Source organism: Pundamilia nyererei, unplaced genomic scaffold, assembly GCF_000239375.1.
Source record: "Pundamilia nyererei isolate P.nyererei 1_Seehausen unplaced genomic scaffold, PunNye1.0 scaffold00320, whole genome shotgun sequence".
NCBI lineage: Eukaryota > Metazoa > Chordata > Actinopteri > Cichliformes > Cichlidae > Pundamilia > Pundamilia nyererei.
In genome coordinates, this window is record NW_005187721.1 from 2,350 (window position 1) to 8,564 (window position 6,215).

Here is a 6,215-nt window from a genome sequence, read left to right on the forward strand (position 1 = left end):
GCTTGCCATCACCAGTGTGTGAATGTGTGCATGACTGGATGTGTAAAGCACTTTGGGGTCCTTAGGGACTAGTAAAGCGCTATACAAATACAGGCCATTTACCAAAGCTTACATTATATAGCTAATATATATCACAAAATCTGTGTCTCGCTCTCCCTCTCTGTCTTTCACTCACACAGACACACACCACAACCACCATCAACTTTGCTATATTGCTAATGAAAAACATAATTAAGCAGCAATGTCCATCCAACTCTTTTCACAGTTGTTGCAGTCGTGATAATTTTGTGAGACCACACCGAAAAGGCTCGGACAAGCTTGCCAAAGTTCTACAAGTTGGGCCTCCATCGCTTACTCCAGACCACATGCTGCACTGCCATGCTACTCCATCTTTTTCGCTTCCATTTCTGTGTTTGCACATGCATGTGTGAGAGGTTGCATTAAGTGCTCATGACACTGCTTCAACAGTGCGATACCCTCACGAGGGGCGACCAGGATTTCAAACAGGTTTGATTGTCTTCTGACCGTGTGACTTGTTTGGATGGGTTGACTGTTTATTTGGAAGGGTCTTGTCTCTTAAAAAAAACATGCCAGCACAACTTAGATTTGCAAAGACACTACAAGACTTCAGGAACTATGTCCCCTGGACAGACGGGACTGAAGGGGAGATATGTGGCCAAAATGCACAGCAGCACATTTGAAGAAAACCAAACACAACCTATCAGCAGAAACACCTCATACCAGCTGTGAAGCATGGTGTGGCACCTTGCAGTCATTGGATTGTCCATGAACTCCTCTGTGTACTGAAGTATTCTAGAGTCAGATGTGTGACCATCCATCCAACAGCTAAAGCTTCGCTGAAATTGGGTCATGTAACAGGACAATGATCCCAAGCACAGCAGTAAATCTAAAGCACAATGGCTGAAAAAGAAAAGAATCAAGGTGTTGCAATGATCCAGTCAAAAGTCCAGGTGTCAGCCTGAGGTCCTTAACAGACCTGTGCATAAGCAAATCCACTTACCTGTTTAAAAAAATGCTGAAACTATAAGCCGGTGGAATGTAATATTATTTTAAAACAATGTCAAAGGGCTGTAGGCTGCTTCTACAACTGCCGACTGCTGCCAAGTGTTAAGCAGAAGAGGACAAAAAATAAAAAACATCTTGATGAAATAAAATCTTTTCTCGTCTCGTGCATTGCATTTTATTTTTCACATTTTATTTTGTCACCAAACTGGTAAACTATCTGATGCTCCATTAACAAAAGCAGCCGACTCTTTGTGGGCAGACTGTGATTGCACTTTATACTGTCATCTTGAACAATAAATGGGGAAATACAAGTTTCCATTATAGACTTGTGGTTTTTCTATCCTTAATAAAGTCATTCAAATGCATAATCCTGTTTGTGCCACTGTTTCCTTGTTTTTCTGAGTCAGACTCTGTCCTTAATTGCCTCACTTCTTGTTCTTCAGTATGTCATGCACAACCCTGTAGTTATGGTTATGAATACTCAGACAATGCTATTTGTGCTGCAGCTGAGCTTTGATCTTTGCCCGTAGACCATAATTTAACAGTCGGATTTCAGAATAGAATAGAATATTCACTGTGTCACAGTTCACTTATCAATACACATGCAACATACATTTCTTATGATACATTTTGAACATTAGCAAATCCACAGAAAGTTTAACCAGCACATGGCTTGGGATGCTGAGGGCTGCAGAGGTGTGTGCCTGAGATGGCTAAATTAAGTCTATCCTCTTGTAAAGACATCACACAGAGCTGAGAGTAAAAAAAAAAAAAACAACCTGAAATTGAGTTTCGAGTTTTTTGACGTTCAGCCTGCTGTTAGCTCAACATTTTACATTCATTTACACTATGATCCATATCTATGCCCAATTTTATATCACTACTCAACCTAACATGCATGCCTATGGATTGTGGGAGGAAACCTGAGTCCTTTAACAGCAAGAACATACAAACTCCAACACAGGAAGGCCCCATCTGGCTGGCAGATTCAATCCTATAATGCCCTTGCTGTGAACCAACATCACCTCTAACCACCACCCCTTCACATTTACCATACAGACGTAAGAGTGGTATTAATCTTCTTATCCAAGTCCTGCCAAGCCAACAAATACGTGTATTTCTCCCAGATGTCCTTTCAGTGGTTTAACTAGACAAGCAGGCATGGAAGGTATATTGTAAACAATTAAATCTTCAGACGAAGATGAGAGAGAAAGTTATTGTACCACAGGTGGCACGAGGGTAGCAGCAGCATCAAAGAGACAATGCTTCAAACACCATCCGTGCTTCCAGTATATGCAGTGTATTTGCACTTTCTAGTTTGCTCATTCCAGCATGAGCTGGAATTTAGAGGATGGGAGTTTAACTCCAGCCCGGTCAAGGTTTTCCACTTGACCAGGCTTCCAGACAGCAGCAAACAAGTTTTTCGGAGAGGATCTTGGCCAATGCACAGCTACTAACTTGCTTTGATTTCAGCATAACAATCTACTGCCAAACAACATTATGTCTGGAATGTGCTGATGATTCTGCCAGCTCTCACTCACCCATTTCCTCCTTCGTTTCTTTTAACACTCCCCCCGTTCCCACATACCCCTCCATTCCCATCCTCTTTCTCCATACTCTTCTCCCATTTGCATTACATCCATTATCCTTGTCTCACAACTTCCTTCCTCCCTTTCTCTTAAACTCTATTTTCTGCCTCTCCTCTTCAAACTATCTCTTCCTTCCACATTTCTTTTTGGCGTCTTCCCTCCACCCTTTTCTCTTTCTCACTTTGCTAAAGGAAAAAAAAAACTGTGCATGTTGTTATGTCCGACCAAGAAATTCAAATTCCTCTAGCATACCAGCACAGCTTAACATTCTCATGGGTTTGGATTGCTCCACTTCCTCTTGTCTTCCTTCCCCAGCCCCTCTCCCACATTCTCCTTGGTGCTCTCTGTAGTTCCATTCCTTTTTATTTGCTTGCTCTATTCCTCTAATTAATATAAAGAAATGGGCTTAATGAGTGCCTCCAGTGCATTCACAATTGGTAGATTGTTTTTTTCCTAGCTAAATGATGAAAAAAGGGACATCCTCATAATTGACCGAATTCAGACATTTGACATCCCACTGTCTTTTATTGTGTCCTTATAAAAATGTCATACCCTCTTTATATTTCTCCAGTACTCTGTATTTTCTCTTGAGTTCTGTTTCTACAGTAACTGACCCAAAAAAGCAGAGATACTCTTTTGTGTTTTTTGTTTAGAGAAGAAGTGCGCATGTGATGTATATGTGACCAAAGTAAGCTGTTATATTTAAATGCACATGTGATACCCTAAATGTGAGAAGTTGTTTCTGGTGTGCATGCAATGATGGTGTACTTCATGTATTTACAAAGAAAATGTGTTGCACTCTGCCCGGTTACAGTAGAAGGCTTATAGCCACTGTTTACGGGAGGACAGCAGGATTATATTTACAAAGGTCTGCTGTTTCTCTTACTATTCTTGCTGTCTGAGTGTCTCTCAGCCTACTGTTTGCTCCTGCTGCAGCTTGCCTACTGGGACAACACACTTACATAACCAATCCTTCTCTGTAATCCCAGCCTGCGCAGCAGCTCCTCCCACCCCCACCTCACATTACTATTTAGCTCCCCCTCCTACCCCTCATCCCTCCTGATGGTAGATGGCTGTGTGTGTGTGTGTGTGTGTGTGTGTGTGTGTGGGGGGGGGGGGGGGGGGGGGGGGGGGGGCGTGGTGATGGCTTCCCTTATGTCCAGATTGCTATGAAAGAAACAACACGACCTCTAAATCTTAATCCCAGCCAGTTACATGTGTCCAGCATCAAGATTGACCTCAATCTTCGCTATACCTGTCCAAAGTCTCTTTTTAAAACCCTTTGCTATTTTTTTTCATTAAAACTGCTTATTTAAATGTCCAATTTCTAAGGATTATCTGTGGGACTTGTTGGTTCAAGCATATGTGCAGTTTCCTTCACTTACATTATAGCGGAGAGGCAAGAGATCAAATCCAGTACAGATACAAGATGCAGGCGAATAGTATAATGAAGTGAAACTAAGGTGAGAACCTGCTAGACGAGCCTTGATTTTAAGGCGATAGTACAAGTGTGAGCATGCGTTAATATTCTTTGTAAACGGTGAGAATATTTTCATAATGTGAAACAGCTTCAAAAGATATGCAGTAAATTGTGTGGGATGCAATCATATATGCGTATATTTATTTTCGCATTATTGTTATTATTATAAAATTGAACCATTTCGAGCAACCTGCAATTCGTGCAAGGCGCGCTCCCGTGGCAAACTTAACTGTGCGCGCTCTGAGCGGCTGGTACTTAACGCCTGCCGTCTCGTCTCTGTTCCAGGAGCTGAGCCAATGTGTACATCGAGCAAACGACGACAGAGAGGGATCCTGTGTCTGTCCCGGTGCCACACATTCACCTGTTTCTCCGTGGTGAACTGAAGGATAATTCTTTCGAGGTAAGCGGGTGTGCCGCAGACAGTGAAACATCAGATTTTCGAGTGGAGTGTGTGTCGGTGAAAACAACAGCCCCGTTGACTAGCAGAGCAGACGCTAGCTTCCTTCGTTAGCGCAGTGCTAATAATGCTGGCGGTTAGCTAGCCTACTGTCCGGCTTGTTTGCTGATCTTTTAAACGCCTCTTGCCTGCAGTGGTTAACGGGTTGACACGCGTAGCGACTAAACGTTGTTGTTAACGTTTACTAACTGGTGTGAGTGGGGGGAAATGGAAGGGTACCGTTTCTTAGCATGTTCACACACCAGCTAAGCTAACAAACTCACCGACTCAGCTAGCTAGTAAGCTGTGGGATACTGCTTTACGGCAAGACGAGGCCTTGTGTGCCTGCAGTGGAAACTGTTTGCTAGGATACGCCGTTGTCTGCCTTGCAAAGACAAGGCCATTTTGCTTTCAAAGTAGGTTAGACCAGGTCAACAGAAACTCGTCGTGGCATTGTTTTGTGTAGCACTGTTGCTGGCATAACGGCTGTAGAGGAAGTGATGACTAATGTTTACTGCAAGTAAAGGTTACAGTCGGAGGCGGCGTGTTTGACTTGTCTATTATAAGACTAATGTCAGCTCCTGGTCGTTATTGATTATTAAAGGGCTCTAATCGCCATCGTTACATGTTCACTGCAGTTTGCATTGCATGAGCAGTAGTTGAGCGATCACGTAGTCGTTTACGTGGACACCTGTAGATGAGTTATGAATTAGGGCTGTGGACAGATGCACAGTGGTATCACAATATGACCTTTCGCTGAAGTTGGCTTAAAAAAGCAACCTCCATATTGATCACAGTTGTTGCCCTACTTTACAAAACCTCTGCTCAGGCTGGATGGATCTAAGCCGAGGTCAATCAAATAATAAAGCCATACCACTGTTTATGTAGCACTTTGCATACAGACGTGCAGCCCATAGCTCCTCACAGAGTAAGACCAAATAAAACGTAAATAAATGTACAAATTAAATGAACCTAGACAAAGGGATGCACTAGTTGTAAAACTCTGGGATTGTATTACCAAAAACCCCCCCCAATGTGACTGTTTAATTCTTTCAGCTTTTGACAAATTAAATACTCTCTAAACAGGCCTCCAACCTCCGAAGTGCTGGACTTGTGTGTCATGCTTGAAACAGTATTTGAGATTTTACAGTAAGATTACACGGCAGATGTCGGTCTGGTCAGGTGTAGCATCTCATTATCTTGAGATGCAAATTATTGGAAGTACATGATCTGCCCTACAGTTGGAAAAATATGGTCTTTTCAGCATGTTATAAACATGAGAGATACAGGGTATTGATTGGGAGGTGGGAGTCTGTTACACTGTAATTGGGAATTGCAATACAGGTTTTAATAATTGCAACTTGTATTTAAATATCTTCTGTCAGGATGTGGTTGATTTCAGTTCACTATAATTAATCTCCCCTCTCCTTGAAAACCAGTTATTGGGCTGCACTTAGATGCTAGATACAAGTTCTGCATTGTACCTTAAAAACACTTCTTTACACACTGAAATTTTTCTTATTTTGCTGCAGACCACAAAATCAGAGAACCTTTTTCTTTCAGAGACCTTACACACCCATATGTATGCACTAGAGATGGACCGATCCGATATTACGTATCGGTATCGGTCCGATACTGACCTAAATTACTGGATCGGATATCGGAGAAAAATAAAAAATGTAAT

General features: G+C 42.2%; 1 protein-coding gene across 2 annotated transcripts in view; it reads left to right on the forward strand.

Annotated features, from left to right (window-relative positions):
- Positions 1 to 4,307: 4,307 nt before the first annotated feature.
- Positions 4,308 to 6,215, forward strand: part of LOC102204259 (E3 ubiquitin-protein ligase Siah1-like) — a 39,158-nt gene continuing 37,250 nt past the window's right edge. For both annotated transcript variants that reach the window (XM_005751651.2, XM_005751650.2), the window contains exon 1: positions 4,308 to 4,495. The gene's annotated coding sequence lies outside the window, so the exon portion shown is untranslated. The remainder of the gene's footprint in view (positions 4,496 to 6,215) is intronic.